This window comes from Halichoerus grypus, chromosome 6, assembly GCF_964656455.1.
Source record: "Halichoerus grypus chromosome 6, mHalGry1.hap1.1, whole genome shotgun sequence".
Classification (NCBI taxonomy): domain Eukaryota; kingdom Metazoa; phylum Chordata; class Mammalia; order Carnivora; family Phocidae; genus Halichoerus; species Halichoerus grypus.
This window is the reverse complement of record NC_135717.1, coordinates 145,870,393-145,892,064: the sequence shown is the minus strand read 5'-3', so window position 1 is coordinate 145,892,064 and position 21,672 is coordinate 145,870,393. Positions and strand designations below refer to the sequence as shown.

The 21,672-nt window shown below is 35.7% G+C and overlaps 1 long non-coding RNA gene across 1 annotated transcript in view; it reads left to right on the top strand.

Moving 5' to 3' along the window:
- The window catches only part of LOC144382153 (uncharacterized), a 31,798-nt gene extending 10,812 nt beyond the window's left edge, over window positions 1-20,986 (top strand). Inside the window, exons 2-4 of the long non-coding RNA XR_013448588.1 lie at window positions 12,500-12,644; window positions 18,267-18,420; window positions 20,760-20,986. This is a non-coding gene — a long non-coding RNA (uncharacterized LOC144382153). The remainder of the gene's footprint in view (window positions 1-12,499; window positions 12,645-18,266; window positions 18,421-20,759) is intronic.
- Window positions 20,987-21,672: the final 686 nt, after the last annotated feature.

The following is a 21,672-nucleotide window of genomic DNA, read 5'->3' as shown; positions in this document are numbered from 1 at the left end:
ATACCGATACTCAACTCAGTTATTAGAGAACTGTTTAGAATAGCATTAAGTATGTAAATCCATTTTTTTAACTGTAAATTTTATGACATGTACATGCAGAACATATATTCCTGATAGAAACTTAGTGTCTCAATTGACGTGGTCTGTAAGTGAAAGATAAACTCCACATTCAAAGATTTAGTATGAAAAAATATAAAATATCTCATTAATAATTTTATATTGAATACATATAGATATGATGCTATTTTGGACATATGAGTTAAAAATTATTAAAATTGAGTTCACTTGCTTCTTTTTTACTTTTTTAACATCACTACAGAAATGTTTAAAATTTTTTAGTTGGTTTGAATTCTATTTCTACAGGACAGTGCTGGTCTAACATATTCCAGGCTCTTTCTCAATTCTCTCTGGATAACAGATTTGCCTTTTCTAGACTCAGCCTACTGTCACTTTGCACATCTTAGAGAAATCCCACGAACCTCTCAAACATCCTAGCATTTCCCTCAGACTCTTTCATTTAATCTCCATTAAAGAAAACTCAAAATCCATGTCTGTACCTAGAAAACCCTCTATGCTATTCCTTTTGTATTAGTTAAGGCTCTGATTATAAATACCATAACCCAACTTAGGCTATCATACATGGAATGGGGATGAGTATTAGGATAAAAACTCAAGGGGTACCTAACTGGCTTAGTTGGTACAGCATGTGACTCTTGATCTTGGGGGTCATGAGTTCATATACCACATGGAATTTAGAGGTTACTTAGAAAAAACTCAATTACTTCAGGGCACCTGGATGATTCAGTTAGTTAAGTGTCTGCCTTCGGCTCAGGTCATGATCCAGGGGCCCTGGGATCGAGTGATCATCAGGCTCCAATTCAGTGGGGAGTCTGCTTCTCCCTCTCTCTGCCCCTGTCTCTGCTCATGCTCACTCTCTCTCTCTCTCTCAAATAAATAAATAAAATCTTAAAAAAAACCCTCAATTACTTTATCAAATGAATGAATAAATACATATTATAAGTTATTAATGGTAGAACATATAATGCTTAAGTGAATTGAACTAATTATTTGCCTTTTTAAAAAGATTTATTTATTTGAGAAAGAGAGAGAGAGCATGCACAAACAAGAGGGAGAGGCAGAGAAAGAGGGAGAGAAGATCTCAAGTAGACTCCGAGCTCAGTGTGGAGCTCCATGAGGGGCTCGAGCTCATGACCCTGAGATCACAACAAGGGCCAAAAACCAGAGTCCCACACTTAACTGACTGTGCCACCCAGGTGCCCCCTAATTACTTGCCTTTTTTTAAATTTCAGTTTTCCTTGCTTAGTTTTCATTTTGGTGCATAATAAGGACAATCAAGGTGGAAAAAAAGGCAAATTAACCACATGACAGTAACTTACTCATTTTACTGTTACCTAATTATACCAGAAGGACCCCAATAGTAATTACAGTGCCTATTTACTTATAGATTGTTCTTAGACATATTTTTGACTGTAAGAAACTAGTCATTTAAACTCAGTTCAGGGATTAGGTGAACAGAGGCCTTTTTTTTTTTTTTAAGATTTTATTTATCTATTTGGCAGAGAGAGAGACATAGCGAGAGAGGGAACACAAGCAGGGGGAGTGGGAGAGGGAGAAGCAGGTTTCCCACGGAGCAGGGAGCCTGATGTGGGGCTCGATCCCAGGACCCTGGGATCATGACCTGAGCCGAAGGCAGACACTTAAGGACTGAACCACCCAGGCACCCGGAACAAAGGCCTTTAACAAAAGGTTTTAATATTAATGCTAATGATTCAGAATTACTAACTCCCCTTTATCAAACAAACCTCCAAAGCAACAACTTTAATGATTGCTTTTAAAAATCAGCAGCTGATTCAAATGAAAATAAATGCTCACAATTGCCAAGAAATAAATCAGTTAGGAGTTAGAGGATAAGAATGCTTCTCTAATTAATTCAACAAATATCTGCTGAATGCCACCTGTCTGAGGGAATGCTCTATGAGACTATATAAATAAAACACTATCCTTGATCTTGAGGATTAAGAATTTAGTGACTAGGATGAGTTATTATGTACTTGGGGGGATTATAAAGACAAAAAATACCATTTTTCATGTGTTGTGTTTTTCCTTTCCAAAACTCAAAGAATCTCCTTTCCCCCTATCAGTATTAAGTCCTTCAAAAATCCAAATACTAGGTAATACCAAATCTTTTTCCTTAGTAACAATCCCTAATTTGTTACAGGCCCACTGCTGGAGGAGGAAAGCTGGATGCCACCAGAAAGTTAGGAAAGTGGGCTTTGAGGTGAGGGATGAGAATGTCTCTGCCTGTGAACTAAAATCCACAAGAGGGAGAGAGTGCAGGGATCAAAACCCCATTTCAATGCTATGCGTCCCAGCGTGGTGGGATCTCTGGATAGGACTAGCTCCATCCATGGCACAACAACTGTAGAGGCTCTAGAGAGAGAAGGCAGGGGAGGTGGGTAGGAGAAGCAAGGGAGAAATGGAGAGACAGTGTGAGCCCATCTCCCCTCCACACTGAGACTGAGATGAATTGCCTGCCTAGCCCAAGAGTTGGAATTGAACCTGATCTATCTGATTTTAGAAAAAACTGAAGACATGGAACAGTGCTCACATCTGAGGCCGAGAAGAAATTTCATACTGTCACAGGCTGATAAGCAAGACTGAGGGTCAGCCAGCAGGCATTGGTTTGGCCTATTAATGGACAGCTGCTGGGCCAAGCCCACGGAGTTTACTTTCCACTGCTTCAGCTACCCTGCTTCAGGTTACACTTCTTCAGAATCCCCAGATTTTTCTCAATACAGCAACTAAAGAGATAATATTTAGCACATCGGGAGTCCCAGGACGCCACTTCAACATTAAAGCAATCATCTTTTGATCTGCCGCATCCATTTACAGTCTTAATATTGTGATATCTGCCCTGTTTATAACCGATCAAACCTGGCAACAATTGGGTTACCAGGAATTACTTAGACAATTAAAAAAAATAAGTCTGCTGGGGCACCTGGGTGGTGCAGTCTGTTAAGCGTCTGACACTTGGTTCCACTGGGGCCATGATCTCAGGGTCCTGAGATTGAGCCTCATGCCAGGCTCCCGCTCAGGGTGGAGTCTGCTTAAGACTCTCTCCCCATCCCTCTACCCCTCCCCCCATGCTTTCTCCCTCCCTCTCTCTCTCTCTCATAAATAAATAAATCTTTAAAAAAATGTCTATTTCATTATTTAAACATGAGAAATAGTATAGATTATTCTCATTTTGAATATTGTCACCTTGAAATTCATTTTTTCCACCTTGTGTTTTACTTACATTGAAGTTTACTAGAGCATATACTTAAAAGAGAGTGAAATGATAACTAAACACTGTTTAAAAATCAATAATTAGTGTGGTAATTAATAATAGCAATAGCTGATTCACTGTATTATTGCTACTCAGGTTTTTTTTTGTTTTGTTTTTGCTATTTTGTTTTCTAAGGTGTACCAGTATGTATAGTGAGAGAATATTTTTGATACATGAACAAATTTATCCCTCTAATTCTTTTATTATTATCTATTTTATACCATGAGTCTCTCCCCCTATTAAAACTAAACCTCCAAGTTAGAATATGCATAGTTCCTACATGGTGCGCATAAAAAGAATATTTAACATCTAGCTCTGGGTGCCAAAATAGTCTCTTAAAACTTAAACCAGAGATAATAATCTTGAGAGTAAATTTCTCATTTGCAAGGGTTGGGTATTTTGGAGCTCAAAGGCTAAGCCTTGATGGGAGCAGGGCATAATATTATGCCAAATACAACAAATTATAAAAGCAATAACAAAAGAACCAAGCCACCCAACCTAAGGGCTGCCCAGGCTAAGGCAAGGAGAGAAAAGAAGAAATGAGACTAAGGAAAGGGGTTTGTGGTGGGGGGACCACACCTGAAAATCCTAATAGTCAGCATTGAGAGCTGTCAAGTCTCCACATGAGGCGTGCCAGGGAGCACCTGTGTAAACAGAGCCCACCTCAGGGGACCACCCTCACACCATTCCACTGAGTATAGCACAGCATCCCAGGCCGGAACATACGAATTCTCGCATTTCTAAGTGCCAAGTACAGTCAGCTAGTGAGTTAAGCAGGAAAGACGTCGATGTCCAATCCTACCTTGTGGGAAACACTGATGTACTCGACCTCTTCTATCAATGTCTTAGAGCCCTCCCCACTCCACCCCTGCACCTCCCACCAAACAGAAAGGCTGGCTACTCAGAAAGGCAGTGATGGTACAAAAGACAAGGGGTGGTGTGGAAAGGAAAACTGTCAGCACCTTTACTTGCTTGGGGGAGCAAGGAACGAGTTCACAGTTACCACCTTTCTTAATCTGAATATAGACGTAACTTTCTGTTTTAATACTGAATACCTAAAAATAACTGAACTTTCAGTAAAAATATCTTTCAATGCCTAAATTTACCTGAGAAATGAAAGATGTCCTATTACCAAAGATAAAAAAAGTCACCAGACACTGGGTTAGAATTTTATTCCTCAGAGATATGCCTTAGCAATTTTTTTTTTTTTGCCTCTAAAGTTCTATCTTCAGTTGCTCATTAATGTCTTTCACTAAGATAATGGAGATGAGAATTATTCAAAGCTTTTTAAAATGTGTTCTAACTATTGGGAAATAGCTGTCTCATATTTTAAATTAGAGAGTCACTCTTTAGTTCAACAAAGTAATGTGAAAAAAAACCCTGATTTTTAGAATTTTATTTTACGATTTATTTATTTATTTATTGTCAAAAGGTGTATCCTCATCATCTCTCAGCAGGCCTGAAAAGGCAACAGATGTTTCCTATTATGCGTTTCCTCTCAGTCTTCAGTTAGTTTTTGACAGGCTGAAACCACAGTATTTATCACTGTTGGTGTGCTCGCTCAGTAATTGCTATTTGTCAAATTCACAAAAACATCTTTTAAAGAGATCTAGCACCATTTAAACTAGGGCTATCTAATTTGACTATCATGACAACTTGTAGTCAAAATCTCAATCAAATAAGCATATAGAATAAACCCACTTTCTACAATATACGCATGCTCAAATTAGCTATTCACAAGGATTTAAATGTTCAACATTTAAGATGTTTTATAATAACGAATTTAAGGAAGTTTCCAAGTATATGTAAAAACAAAAATAAAGCATAATGAAAAAGAAAAAAATAAATGAAATCCTTTAAGTAAATACAATCTGGAAGGCATGCAATATTATTGTTAATATTATTATAACAGAAATGGTCATAATTGTAAATCATATTTTAATGTATTCTATAATTTAATAAGAATTCATAAGTTTAATGCTTATCCTACAATTCTCTCAAGACAATCTGATGAGTTAAATTGGACATTATTAGTCATTATTTTATCAATGAAAAAAGAAAGGAAAAGAAAGGTGAAGAGATCCAGCTAGGTTCATACTAAGAAAAGCGTTTTTAATTTTGTGCTGATATTTTAGCATATTAAAATTAGTGACTGGGGTTCCTGGATGGCACAGTCTACTGAGTCTCTGACTCAGTTTCAGCTCAGGTCATGATCTCAGGGTCCTGGGAGAGAGGCCCTGCCAGGCTCCCGCTCAGCATGGAATCTGCTGGAGATTCTCTCTCTCCCTCTGCCACTCCCACTCGTTCTCTCTCTCTCTCAAATAAATAAATCTTTTTTAAAAAAATTAGTGGTGGGCAACCATCTTGGGTCCCCTCCATCTTTGGGAGCTTTGAACTATCATTCAATAAATCTTGCTTTGCTGCCCCCCCAAAAAAATTAGTGGCATCTTCTCATTTGAAGCAAATCATGCCATTCATATATATGCCACAAACCCAGATGGACAGGCAGGCGAAGCACTCCACAGTGCTGAGAAAGCAGCCAAAGCAAACTCACCCTTATTATATACTCTTATAACACCTGCTTCAACAGACACTCTGTAATTGGGGTCCTGACATTTATTTGATGCGAATTATTTCTAAGTTTCTTATTATCAGAATGACCGATCTCTATTTTGGGGAGGAAATGTGTTGTGGGGCTGATCTTCAAGGCTGAACTGTTTTTCATTCCAAATAGTAGTTTTAAAATAAAATCAAGTATCCCATTGATACCTTCAACCATCGGGTTCTATTCTTTTCAAGTCTGTTTAAAAGTAGATTTTAAAATGAAGAGGGTCTTCCCCCCTCCCCTCAGTTTTGATTACAAGAATTTCTTGAGGTATCGAGACAGCAACATCAGGTAGATCTGGTTTTTGCACATATTTCTAGGTGAAAACAATACATTATCTTGGGGAGTTTAGAGTCTTATGAACTGATGAAAACCCAATCTTTAATTGATAAGGATAATCCTATTAATTCTATATAACATAGCCAACCCCCTCACCCCAACTTTACCTTCTCATGTTCCACAAAGACAGGGATCTTGTCAATCTTGTTTACTGATTTACCCTCAGGATCTATGGGATGCTTGATTTTATTAAAAAAAAAAACACACACTACTATTTGGGATGAAAAATATAGTTGGACCTTCAAGATCAGCCCCGATCACATTTCCTACCAAAAATAAAGATGAGTCATTCTGGTAATAAGAAACTTAGAAGCAGTAGGATCTATAACAATGCTGACACGTGGCAGGTGCTAAATAATACATATTGAATGAAAAAAAAATGAGTGAATAAGCCCTGAATTGGAAAAATATGTCCTACAACTAAATAATTAATCTGGCTTTAGGTGATATGAACTATAGCCTTGCTTAGACAGGTAAGTAGACACAATCATGTATCCTCATTAAAATTTTAGGCATTTTAGCTCCCTGGTTATTAGGAGAGCAATTATGATAGCAGAACTACATACTGTCCACTTGTCCCTGGGCCCTGAGCAGAAACATATTGAATAAAGGAGCTACTGAAGGAGTCTAGGAAGGTGTAGCCAGAAAGAAAAAGAAAAGAAGCTTGGCTTGGGATAGGACTGGGGAAAGCAGATGCATGTCCTGAATACATGGGAAAGGAACTGTTTACAGGCTGCAGCGAACAACCATGATGAGTACTGATCAAAGTGTTCATTGCCTTTGACAATGTGGAGACTGAGTCAGAGGCTGGATTGGAGGATCGAAGAGTGATAGGCAATTAGAAAATAAATTTGCCATATGTTTTTTTTAGACCCCTGTTTTTTAAGGAGTTTAGAAACTCAGGGGAGCAGAGAAATGGTACAGTTTCTGGAGGGAGTTGTGGGGTCAAAAGGAATGTTTTTTAATGGGAGATGATATCAGAGATTGGTTGAATGTTCATCAGAATAATTGATTAGAGAAGGATAGCTTGAAGGCTCAGGAGAAAAAGAATATAACAATGAAAAAACTTCTTGACAGGGTGAGAAGCAATGGGATCCATGCCATGAATGGGGATATTAGCCAGCAGAGACACTTGCAAGAAACGGGAATTCGAACAAGATTGAGTCAGGTACAAATAAGTTTATAGAGTTGCTGATGGAAAAAGAAGGAAATTCCTATTTAATAATTTCTATTTTACAATAAAAGATGAGGAGTGTTATCAGCTGATAGGAGAATGGTACAAAATTTAAGGGGAAAGGTATGCAATAGCTCTTAAAGAGACATGTTCTTATCGTTAACTTTTAAAGTTGATCACTGCATTTAGAGCTAGCCATGGGTGGAGATTTCCATGACAGATTTGGTGGCATGTTATAGAAGTCTCTTCTTTTAGAAAATATGACATTAGAGAAATACTTCCCTGTGAGATACATTTTTAGAGACCAAGGTCTTATTTAAGTGCATATTTCCTGAGTCATTTGTTCGTAGAATAAGAGATTGTGGGGGAAAAATGTCTACTTCTAATGATCAGCTTGCAGTTTCTCTGGTGTTTTAACACTGGACCTTGCTGTCTCAAAATCCATCAGCATATGGATTAGACTGAGGAAGTCAGGCCTGAGCAGTCAAGTGATCTGAAAGGGTTTCAACCTAATCTATGCTCGATGGTTTTTTTATTAGCTATTATTTTTTTAACAGACTGTCTATAACTCCATCTCAAGTACCTTAAAGATAATGTTTGCCTGTTTTTCATAAACCATGATGTTGTAGATAAGTTTAAACATCTTTAAATCATTTATATTTCACCTACATAGAATCTAAATACTCTCCCTCAAATATCTTCCCTAAATTTGATCGTTTGCTCTCTCAGCCTTAATGTACTTCATGGCCTCTGCTTGTTCATGGTTAACCTATCATAGTCCAATGCAAATATTACCCACAATATGAAATCATCTTTGAATCCACTGGTACACACCGGCTTTTCTAAATTATTGGTTATACCTCTTTTATTGCCATTATTTCCTTCTGACCTTTCAGTTTACTGAGGAGACTTTTCAACAGAGATTATGAGTTTGCTGAAGATAAGAATATTGCTTATCTTTCTATATGTTGCCCTTGTATCCTTCACAGCCCAAGCAAAGTTAGTGACTTTTATATGTTAGTGACTTCTACCAAAAATGCAAACTTTTTTTGAATGAGTGAATGAACTTCCTGGTCATACAGATTTCAGGGACATACCTGACTAAATTCACCTTTAACAAGTATTGCTTGTATGAGATTTTAAAACATCAATACAGGAAATATAAAAACCACTTGTTCTATTTATGGTTTACTATTTATGAAAATTAAATGTACTGCTGTCTTCATGGCATTTGTGTATGACTATAAAAATTGATTTCTCTCTCTGAAAAGGGGAATAAATTGAATTTATTTATTGAATTGAACTGTTTCTAAGGAACATCAAATCCAGGCCTCCAACTGACTATCTGAATAAACAAGGAAAATAGAATCTTGCAACCCTAACAGCTTATAACTGGGCAGTATATCTGTGATCAGTGATCACTAAAATGTTCTTTCAATATTTGAAGGCTAGAGGCCACATTATCCTAAAAATAAGTATGGATTATAGTTGCCAAATCACTACCCATTTCCTTAAATATTCATTACTGTATTCAGGCAGGGAATGGAAGACATGATACCAAGATATGATATAGAGAGAAGCAAATATATTTTTAATTTAGATATCCACTACATAAATGCAAAATTTTGATTTTTTAAAGCTATGTTTTTTCAGTTTTATTGAGATGTAACTGACATATAACATTGTATAAGTTTAAGGTTTATAACATAATGATTTGATATATACATATATTGGGAAACAATCACCACAATAAGTTTAGTTAATATCTATCACCTCATATAATTACAGATTTTTTCCTTGGATGAAACTTTAAATATTTACTCTTTTAGCAACTTTCAAATATATAATGCCGTATTATTAACTACAGTCACCATGCTGTACATTACATACCTAGAACTTATTTATTTTATAACTGGAAATTTGAACCTTTTGACCACTCTCACCCAATTCCCCTCCCCACCCCACCCCCGCCCCCCCATGTCTGGCAACCACAAATCTGATCTCTGTTTTTATAAGTTTCTATGATTTCTGCTTCTGAGTTTTCTATGACTTTCAGTGAAGTTTTGTTTTAGATTCTACATATAAGTGAGATCATACAGTATTTGTGGTTTTTTAAAATTTACTTCACTTAGTGTAAAGCTCTCAAGGTCCATCCATGTTGTCATAAATGGCAGGATATCCTTTTTTTAATGGCTGAATTGTGCTCCACTATATATAAATCACATTTTAGTCATTCACCCATTGTTGGACACCTAGGTTTTTCCACATCATGGCCACTATAAATAGTGCTGCAGTGAACATGAGGGTATGGATATGTATGGATATGTCTTTGGGATAGTGCTTTTATTTTCTTTGGAATTTCTGGACCATATGGTTCTATTTTTGATGTTTGGAGGAACCTCCATACTGTTTTCCCACAGTGGTCGCACCAATTGACTTTTCCACCAACAGCGCATACTGGTTCCCTCTCCTCCACGCCTATGCCAGCATTTATCTCTTGTCTTTTTGATGATAGCCATTCTAATAGAAAAAAGCCATAAAAAAAATAGAAAACACTTTTAATTAATAAACAATTAAATTCATGTTTTTGCCCATATCACTTGTTATAGTTTCAGTTTTTCTTATTCTTATCATGTTAATCATCTTTTAGTTTTGAGAACTTAGTTTTTAAGGTTGGTACAAGTAAATATGGGTCCTTGCTTTTAACTTGAACTCCATGAGAGAAGGGATTTTGTCTATCTTATCCATTACTGTATGTCCAGCATCCAGTCTACATTTAAAGGATGCTATATCATTTCACATATAAGAGGATAAAAATATTCTTCCATGTCTGCTCTCCTATCCTTTTTTTATATGAATACTTCTACATATATAATAAACTCTTACACTACATTGTTCTTATTTAAATAATCAATTATATCTTTAAAAGGTTTGTAGTATGAAAAAAGTTATACATAGTTACCACCTCTGGTACTCATCATTGTTTTCTGAAGATTCATATCTCCATGTGTTATCTTTTTCCTTCTGTCTGAAAAATTCCCATTAACAGTTCTCATGCAGATCTACTGCAGATGCATTATTTCACCTTTTGTCTATCTTTAAATGTCTACATTTTGCCTTCATATTTGAAAGACATTTTCTGTGGTAGAATTCTCAGTTGATAGTTATTTGTTTTCATTTTTTATTTCATGACATTCAAGATGCTGCTTTATTGCCTCTTTGCTTTCATTGTTTCCTCATCTTTGTACCTTGTTAGGATGTCTTTTTTCCCCCACTTCTGGTTGTTTTTAAAATTTTCTCTTTATCACTAGCCTCGAGTAAATTGCCTATGATGTGCATTGCAGTTTTCTTCATGTTTCTTGTGCTTGAGTTTCACTGAACTTCCTGGATATGCAGGTTTATAGTTTTCACCAAATTTGCAAGATTTGGGGCCATTATTTCTTCAAATATTTTTTCTGTTCCCCTCTATCTCCTGTCCTACATGGACTTGAATTGCATGTGTATCAGACCACTTTAAGTTGTCCCACAACTTGCTGAAGATATTCTTATATTTTCAAGTATTTTGTTGTGTGTTTCAATTTATCTACTTTCAACTGCTAGTTTCCAAATTCCCTAATCTTTTCTTTTCCAGCATCTCATTTATCTTCTTTCCTGTTCAGCGTATTTTTCATCTCAGACAGTATAGTTTTTAATCTTGAGGTCTGATTTGAGTGTATTTTTACATCTTTCATATTTCTACTTAACATTTCAAACTCTCCTCTAGCTTTTTTAAACATTTGTAAGATAATTATAATTGTTTTAATATCTTTGCCATTTATGAGATTTGTGTTAGTCCTGTGTCTACTTTGGCTGATTGACTTTTCTCCTCATTACGTGTTGCATTTTCCTGCTTCTTTGCACATCTCATCACTCCTTTATTGGATGCCAAACATTGCAAATTTTACCTTGTTAGAAGCTAAATATTTTTGTTACTCCACAAAAATGATTGAAATTTGTTCTGGGATAAAGTTAAATTAGTTGGAAACAGTTATTTTTAGTTTTGCTTTTCAGATAATGTTAGACAGGACTAGAGTTTTGGACTAAATATTCCCACCACTCAGGCAAGATCCTTCTGAATATTCTTTGTAATGTTCCATGAATTATGAGATTTCCCAGTCTGGCTAATGATAAAAGAAATTATTTTCCATCCAGTGTGAGCATTAGATAATGTTCCCTCTGATCCTTGCAGATGAATCATCCCCAGCCATACCAGCTTCCCACTCAGGAGAGCCTATCAGTACTCTGCAGTACCCAAAGAGGGCCTCTACAGATCTTCAGGGTTCTCTGCGAGCAACTCTCTTCTTTCTGGTACTCTGCCCTGTGAATTCTAGCCACCTTATTCTTCTCAGACTCTCAGTTCTATCTCCTCAACTCAGGATATCTGTTGTAGCCTCCTGATTTCCCCCCTCCCTGCACCAGCCAGGAATCTCTCTGAAGGTAGCAAGCTGGTATAATAATAGGGCTCATCCCATTTGCTTCCCATCTTCACAGGAATTACCATCTTTTATAAAGAATATCCAATATCTTGACGGCATTTTTAATCATTTATTTCATATGAATTTAGTTTTTTGAGGTTGGAGGTTTGCCTTGGAGAGAAGTTGAAAGCCTAAGAGACTTCCCTTCTTGAGATACTCTCATTTGTCTTTCATAGCATTATATATTCTGTTTTTACCTGTTACCTCTCTAGCCATCCTTCTCCATCTTTCAATTTGGGAGTCCCTAAAGAATTAGTGCTAGCCTTTTGTTCTTTGAAGTCTAATAGGAGTCAATACACATTGAATGTTTAGTTAGGAACTCCTCTAAGTGTTTTACATTTTATTATTACATTTAATCCTTGAAAAAATACTAAGACAAGGACCCAAACTAACCTTCACTAATTTTACATAGCTAGTAGGTAATAGAGAGGTTTTGAAGGTAGAATTTCTGATTTCAGTGGTCATGTTTTTAACAACTATGCTTCATGGCTTTTTCTTGCATTATTCTTTCTTTCTAGGTGGTCTCATCCATATGCATTATTTCAATTGCCATTTACATATTAATGGCCCTCAAGATCTGGCCTTCTCAATCTGATCTGTCCTTCAACCTCTCAAGTTCTGATACCAATGATCCATATTACTGAAAGATGTTCTTGGCTGGATGTAAGTAATTAAAACTTTCCATTTTGTCAAAGTCCTTGGCTATTAGTCAGAAGTAAATCTCTGTATACACACACACAAATATGGATATAGATATAAACGTAGGTATAGAGATATACGCACACACATACATACATATACATATACACTAAACAGACACAGTATCAGTTCTCAAGAATTCTACAACTGAGATTGTAATGAACAAATAATTCCAACAATAAATTAAACATGAGTGCACAAAGCATTATTAAAAAGTAACATCATATTGGGCTATAAAAGAGGAGAATGTGTGCAGTACTATAGATCAGGAAAAGCTTTTCTAAGAAATAACGATTGAAATAAAACATGCAAACACACAGACACAAAACTTTAAAAGAGCTGCCTTTTAACTGATAAGAAGACAGAATTTTGGTAGATATGGTAATATTTATTTCAATCTGTAAACCATTTTCCTGGTAACTAAAAAATCTTATTTTGGAGAGAGTATCATTATTATGTTTCTAAAAGGCTCTACTTATCAAGTCTGATAAAAAATGTGATTCTGAAATAACTCCTGATGAGTATACCTGAAGTATCATCAACTATATTGAAAGATTTTTTATTTTAATTAGGATTTTCTTTTCAATTAGTTAAAAATATTTATTGTATATTTACTCAAACACCTCTTATAAGGGCTAAAAGGTGTATAGTATGTAAAATTAGAGTCCTTGTATTATCACCATCATCAACAAACATTTATTAAGTTAGTTTGGGGTTGCTTAGTATAGTAGGTACTAGAAAGACAAACAGTTTTCCTTGCCAATGAGCAAAATACAGTAATAATTTCCCTAATATATATTTTTTATTTTTAAGGGAAATCTCCATTGATTATAATAGATAATTAATAAATCTTTTTTTTAAAGTTTTTGTTTAAATTCCAGGCAGTTAACATACAGTGTAATATTAGTTTCAGGTGTATAATATAGTGATTCAAAACTTCCATCCAACACCCAGTGCTCACCAAAGTGAGTGCACTCCTTAATCCCCATCACCTATTTCTTCCATCCACCCCCATCTTACCTCTGGTAACCATCAGTTACCATTAGTTAGGAGTCTGTTTCTTGGTTTTCCTCTCTCTCACTTTTATTCCCTTTGCTGGTTTGTTTTGTTTCTTAAATTTCACATATGAGTGAAATCATATGCTGTTTGTCTTTCTCTGATTGACTTATTTTGCTTAGCATAGTATTGTCTAGCTCCATCCATGTCATTGCAAATGGTTAGATTTCATTCTTTTTTTGGCTGAGTAATATTCCATTGTGTATATATACACCATTTCTTTATCCATTCATCAGTCAGTGGGCACTTGGGCTTTTCCATAGTTTAGCTATTGTAGATAATGCTGCTATAAACATCGGGGTGCATGAATCCCTTTGAATTAGAATATTTGTGTTCTTTGGGTAAATACCTAGTAGTGCAACTGCTAGGTCATAGGATAGTTCTATTTTTAATTTTGGGGGGAACCTCCATATTGTTTTCCACAGTGGCTGTACTAGTTTGCATTCCCACCAACAGTCCAAGAGGGTTCCCCTTTCTCCACATCTTCTCCAACACGCATTGTTTCTTGTGTTGTTGATTTTAGCGATTCTGACAGATATGAGGTAGTATTTCATTGTGGTTTTGATTTGCATTTCCCTGATGATCAGGGCTGTTGAGCATCTTTTCATGTGTCTGTTGCCATCTATGGGTCTTCTTTGGAAAAATGTCTATCCGTGTCTTCTGCCCATTTTTAAATGGATTATTCATTTCTTGGTGTTGAGTTTTTTAAGTTCTTTATATATTTTGGATACTAACCTTCTATCAGTTATGTCATTTACAAATATCTTCTCCCATTCCGTAGGTTGCCTTTTAGTTTTGTTGATTGTTTCCTTCACTGTGAAGAGCTTTTAATTTTGATGTAGTTCCAATAGTTTATTTTTCCTTTTGTTTCCCTTGCTTGTTTTGCTTATTTGCTTTATCTAGAGCAATCCAGATAGAAGGAGGCATATCTAGAAAGAAGTTGCTATAGCCAATGTCAAAGAAGATACTTAATAAATCTTAATTTTCTTGCTCCTTGTTTTTCTGCCTTGTCACTTTTGCAAGGATATTGCCAAAAGAGACAATGAGGGAAAACATTCATATGTTGTTCATGGATACACTTAAAAGTAATTTAATAGAAAACACTTCCAAAGCAAGAAGAACCAGAGATTCACCAAAGAAACTAAAATTTTCAATTTAAAAATATGTTAAATACCTTCAGTATAGGTCTTATTTTATAATATATAACCCTATATTTGTAAATTTTTGTTTATTTATCTGTCTTAGTTAAGTATGTATGTCTGTGCTGAATCGGGCAGATAGAAGGGCTGTAGTTCAAATGAATGTGTGAAATAAAATATGATGGTATATGCGTTAGACTGGTAGGGCCACCATAACAGATACTACAAGATACTACAGAAAGGGGTGCCTGGGTGGCTCAGTTGTTAAGCGTCTGCCTTCGGCTCAGGTCATGATCCCGGGGTTCTGGGATCGAGCCCTCCATCGGGCTCCCTGCTTGGCAGGAAGCCTGCTGCTCCCTCTCCCACTCCCCCTGCTTGTGTTCCCTCTCTCGCTGTGTCTCTCTCTGTCAAATAAATAAAATCTTAAAAAAAAAAAAAAAGATACTACAGATGGAGTGACTTACACAACAGAAATTAATTTTCTCACAATCTGAAGGCTGGAAGTCTAAGATCAAGGTGCCAGAAGGTCGGTTTCTGGTGAGAAACCAGAAACCTGGCGTCTCTTATTCTTCTTATACAGACACTAGTTCTATGGGATTAGTGTTAAACCCTTATGACCTCATTTAATTGCAATTACCTCCTTAAAGGCCCTATTTCCAAATACAGTCACATTGGGGTACAGGGCTTCAACATATAAATTTGGGGGGAAAACAATCCCATCCATAACAGTACATGTAATTTTATTATAATGTCTCAAGTGATTCCTGAACATTAAGTATCTCAGGGCAAAACCAAACCAAAACAAAACTTGGAATTTTAAATCTATTCAAAGTACAAGAGATTTAATTTGTACATGCATACATGTGTATGTAAGCAATATCTTATGACTGCACTTAAAGAAAAGATATGGGATTAATTTAGCTTTACTATATGAAGTATTTGGTTTCTTAAATCTGTGTCTGAATTAAGATGATAAATTTCAATAATAAAAAAGGTTGAGTTCTCTTTTTTAAGTTGCACATTTGCCTAATATACTGTTATATATTCTGTAAAGCTCTTACAAATCGTTCAACCATTTTATCCTTTAGCAACTAGAATTTTGTCATTAATTTTGTACTTGAGAGAAGAGTAGGACTGATTTAATCAAGACATAATTATAGTACTTGGCAATATAATTGTATTGTTACACTGATGGGATGTAATCATATATTTATTTCTTAAATTTGACATAAAGTCTCTTAATGACATGAATGTTTCTTTTTTTCTTATCTCCCTCTAATTTTAGCTTCCTTTCCTCTATCTCTCCATTTCCTCTATTACATACTATTCTCTCTCTGCTTTATTCTTTGAACTTCCTTTTTACATATCCAACAATTTTTATTTTATTTGAATATTATAATTTTTTGGTTGTGATTCATCTTCCTATAATAGGATTGCTAGCATGAACCTTATAAATTGATCTGCCTGGTATTACCAAAAGTGCTTTTGTATGAAAGTATGAAAATATAATATTTAAGATGTCCTGAAACTGTTGTAGCCATTGGCAACAATGTCTACAGGCTATCTACTTTCTCAGCCTTATCAACTCTGGAACAGTTGTTTACCTGATTTTGATAGCTCCTGTAAAAGACCATTCTCAGGAAATATCTCCTAACCATAGTAACCATAATGCACAAACACAGACAGACACTCTTGTAGAGTGTTGTACTCAAACACTGTTGGAAATATTGAGACTGCATAGCTTGGGGTGGATTTGGGGAAAATGTCATGACTCAATCAGGTTGTAAAGGATTAATGGAAGCTATTATGAGCAAATTAGAAGGGAAAAAAATTATTCCACCCCTGAATGTAATAGGAACAATTCTGGATGGTGAGCATTCTCTTCAAGCCACAGGTAGCCACTGTTACCGCTTATTCTATGTGTCTGTCACTTTTCTATTTTTACCTACACAAGAAACTTTGGGATATTATATTGAGCAATTTATTATTTCCCCATCATTTCACCTTTGGACTCAAAAGCTAAAAAGAAAATTTTCACTTGGCAGGTTTTGTGGCCTAATCACTTCTTTCTCTATAAAACATACAGACCTGAGTTTATGCATTTATTCATCCAACAAATATTGTTTGAGCCAGGGACTGCACTAGCTACAAAAGCTGATACCTTCCTTTCTTCCTTGTAGACTTCCCTACTGGAGTAAACAGGTATCAGTCAACTAATCACACAAATCACTGGCAAATTTCAACTCTAACAAGTGTTGCAAAAAAGAGGTACAGAGTGCTAGGAAACCTTTAAAATGAGAGACTGACCTAAAATGGAAATTCAATGAAGTCTCCCCTGTGGAAGTACCACTTGAGTCAAGATCTGAAGGATAAGTAGCAGACAAGAAGGTGAAACAGGGAAAGAAAAGCACTTTTGGTAAAGGGACCAGTTTGGTGTCATGATACAGCATGTCAAGTATAAAGGAATAAAATCATCCGTGTGACTGTAGTACAAACTTGAGAGAGTGCAAGGTGTGAAATCTGATTAAAGAGGGAACTGGAAGCCAGTCTCCACTTTAGGAAGATACAGAGGAAGAGTTGCATTTTGAAAAGGTGACTCTGGTTGCAGGTGTAGAAATTGATTGGGTTGCGCAGATGCAAACAAACCAGTTAGAAGTCAAAGAGGGAGTTCAAAGTGATGCTGTGATGAAGTGGGGAGAACTATCTTGACTTAAGGAATATTTAGGAATTAAAATCAATAAGACTTCGTGATAAACTATATATGAAGGGTCAGAGAGGGCAAGATATCAATGCTGACTCAGATTTCTGAGGTTTGCTCCTAGATGGTTGGTGGTAACATTTTTTTTTAATGCAGAGCATTAGAAAAGGACAAATCCGGAGTGAGAGATACATTATTTTGACATTAGGTACATCTTCATGGAGATTTCAGTCCAAAGAAGGAAAGAGACACTAACAGATATTAATCATAATTGTGGTGAGCACTATCAGGGAAGAGCATAAGATGTTCAGAGAGAAAAACAGGTAGAGAAGACATCATCATCTAAGTGAATAGACATCTCAGCAGAATGAAAACAAGACCAAACCTGAAACTAAAATGTAGAATGATCGTTATGACATTAATGGCTTCCGTTCCTTAACTGATACAGACTTTTACTGGATTTTTTTAATTCTTAATTTTTTTCTCTTATTTTCTTTTCTATGAATATTCCACATGGTACAATATAAAATAATGGCCTAACATTTTCCTTAACTTCAATTCTTCAATTTCAAATTGGATGATGCCCTTTTCCGTAGATCATAACAAAATATAGAAATCAACTATTCTCCTTTGTTTAAAAATGTGCTTTGTATTCATTTGAGAAGTTTTTTTTAAAGAGTTTATTTATTCCAGAGAGAGAAAAAGAGTGTAAGGGGAGGAGCAGAGGGAGAGAGACAAGCTGACTCTGCGCTGAGCACGGAGCCCGACGTGCGGCTCAAGCCCAAGACCCTGAGATCATGACCTGATGTAACCAAGAATCAGACGCTTCACCGACTGAGCCACCCAGGTGCCCTCATTTGAGAAATTTTAAAGCTGTCACTTAATATTTAGCTTTTGTTTCTCTCCCTCTCAATCTCTCTTTCTCTGATAGCTGGTAGATAGATGATAGATAAGCACAAAAGCACGTAGTAGATCTCCTGAATATCCATAGGTTTTAGCCTTTGTCAACTCTGGAACAGGGCTCAGCATTTTTTTTTATCCTCAGAAGAAAGTCCATTTTAAAAACATCAAGCAGTTTGTGAGAAAATTTTGTATAGAAGACAGAAGAGGGAGAGGGCAGTTACATCCCAAGACTCAGCTTTTCACCCCCGAAATATTTTTTACTCTAATGTAGCCTTTCTCTCTCTCCACTCTCTCCCTACCTCCCTAGGCCTCTTCTTTCCTTGCTTCCTCCCTAGGTTCTTTTCCCCATGTACCCTCCAGGCCCCTCCCCTCCCAGACAGGATCCCCACCACAAACAAATCCCTCTGCTTTCATATATTGACAAATGTGTTTCATTACCAGTTTTGTCCAATCCTTCATCCTTTAACCATCTATGTATCAAGTTTGTGCTCAGCTCTCAGGCTTAAGAGGTTTGTGTGACCCGCAAGTAAAAAAACCCACAGTTGTTAAGATTCTAGGATTTCCACTCCTTAGATGATGATAGAAATCATAAATTTCTACATTTTCTGTTACAAATTTCATACACATAATCACAAACCTAAGCTGACTGATATGTACTTTTTTAAAAATATATTTATTTATTTATTTATTTATTTAAGAGAGAAAGAGCATAAGTGGGAGGGGCAGAGGGAGAGGGGAGAGAATCTCAAGCTGACTCCCCACCGAGCACAGAGCCCCTTGATCTCACAGCCCTGAGATCACGACCTGAGCCAAACCAAAAGTCTGTTGCTTAACTGACTGAGCCACCCAGTCATCCTTGGTATGTATTTTAACTATTAATTCAAATATCTTCAGTAATCCAAAATTAACTTCTGCTACCATAACATCAATTAAATAATTGGATATGCTAGAAAACTGTGATATATTTTGTAATTATTTTTTCTTGAATTGCATTTACTTGGATGATTGGTCATGTAGAAGAAAGGGAGGGTTCCCTTAATATCTCATGTTAGTACCTCATGACTACTTTTTTTATCCCCATGGTGTATACTTAGACTCATGCCTTGAATAATCCCAGGAAGGAAGTAGAGGCACATTGGGAACCTTTGTTCCACTTTGACTTCAATCCTTTGATAACTTTAGTTTGGAATTTTGGATATTTCTAGACCTTTATAGAAAGTTGTTCTGCCCAGAATGATCATGTAGCAGAGGGCTACATAGAATATACTGAAAGTTTGCAGTTTGTTCAAAAAATGGTCGAGAAACTGGGTGTTATATGAAAACAATGAATCATGGAACACTACATCAAAAACTAATGATGTAATGTATGGTGATTAACATAACATAATAAAAAAAATTTAAAAAAATTGTCGAGAAACATAAATCCAATCTGTGTTATGAGAGTCATTAAAGATCCAAAACTTAAAATCAAGCCAGATAACTAGAAAATGGGTAGCTTTTAAAGTAAAAATATTTCACCTAATTTTCAATACAACATTAAAAACTCTAAAAGTAATGTTTTCTGACGAATTGGTTATTAAATAAATATCAGGACAAAGTTAATGTATTTTCTTGTGACAATGCTGTAACTTTGAAAGTTCTGAATCTCCAGAATATTAAAATCAGCCTAAAATACAATAAAATATTTACTCATTACCTGTAAGTTTGCTGAATTTTATGCTTAAACAGGTCAGATAGTTACTACAAGGCAAGAATATAAAATCTGTCAATATTCAATGCGGCATAATTTTATTGTACCTACAGATATGGGTTAGCACATCAATACTTCACAATCATCACCTTCTCCAAGAAGCCATCAGCACTGATTAAAATGTCTTTGGGAATACTATTGGATCTTTTAAATTTTCTTGGAATTATAATAACTATAAATTTGTGTTTAACTTGCCAAGTGAATTCCCCACAGCTCTTTCAATTGCAAATTTCTGATGATGTGAAAATTATTAAATTTCTAATAATGTGATCTGAATCTCTATCTGTATTTCCATGAGTAATAGTTTAAAATGCTATTCTTTTGTAAATTACCATAATCTGATATTGCTTTCTTTCATCACTAATGAATTAACACAGTGAGAAAAGTGCTACATAGTACTTTGAAGGAACGTATTTTCAAGAACTGATCTATTTAAGATAGGCAATCTGCATATTTGCTTTCTTAATTATGAAGATATTTGATAGCAAAGATGATAACTGTGCAATTTATTTTGTATTTGTTTTGTTTTTTAGATAATGGCTGAGAACAGACTTATAGAAATCACTTGAAGGGGTGCCTGGGTGGCTCAGTTGGTTAAGCAACTGCCTTCGGCTCAGGTCATGATCCTGGAGTCCCGGGATCGAGTCCCGCATCGGGCTCCCTGCTCAGCGGGGAGTCTGCTTCTCCCTCTGACCCTCCTCCCTCTCATGCTCTCTGTCTCTCATTCTCTCTCAAATAAATAAATAAATAAATCTTAAAAAAAAAAAAAAAAGAAAAAGAAATCACTTGAAGTACCATGACTGCTTTCATAATGCTAACAAAGACTGGTAAATAACAACAAGGAAGAATATCCTGTCACAACTTTTTTTCCCCCTTTATTGAATACTTGTTATTGGAAAGGATGTTATTCTGTATAGAAAGGGAGAAAAAAAGAAAATGGACATTTCTCACTATTTTTCAACTCCTAAATCTCAGATCATAAAAGTAAAAAAATAATAATAATAAAAAGCCTTTTTAAAATAAGTTGAATGTGGAAGCAAGCTGGTAAAAGAAAAAAAAGTAAAAATGCAACTTTAGAGTCATTTGGTATGTTTCACGTCTAGCCATCCAAATTACATTCTTATCAGGTGTGTGGTGAGAAAACACTGAGGTGAACTGCTAAAAAAACATTTGCATTCAAGATGGTCTTATGGGGACCGATCAGAAATGTTGAACCACCTAGATTTTTGTATACAGAAGATGAGACTCTTCTACACATGGTTTGCCAAATTTTCATTGTACGATGCTTATTAGATATTTCAGAAAGCTTCTCCTAAAATTTTCCAGATTAGCATATGTGCCATCATTTAGTAACCGTGCAATTCATCATCCAAATTCTGACAGTTTTGAGAGTGAAATGGAGAGCCATTAATTAAAGTGACAAGAAGTGTAAGGTAGGTCTGTCCC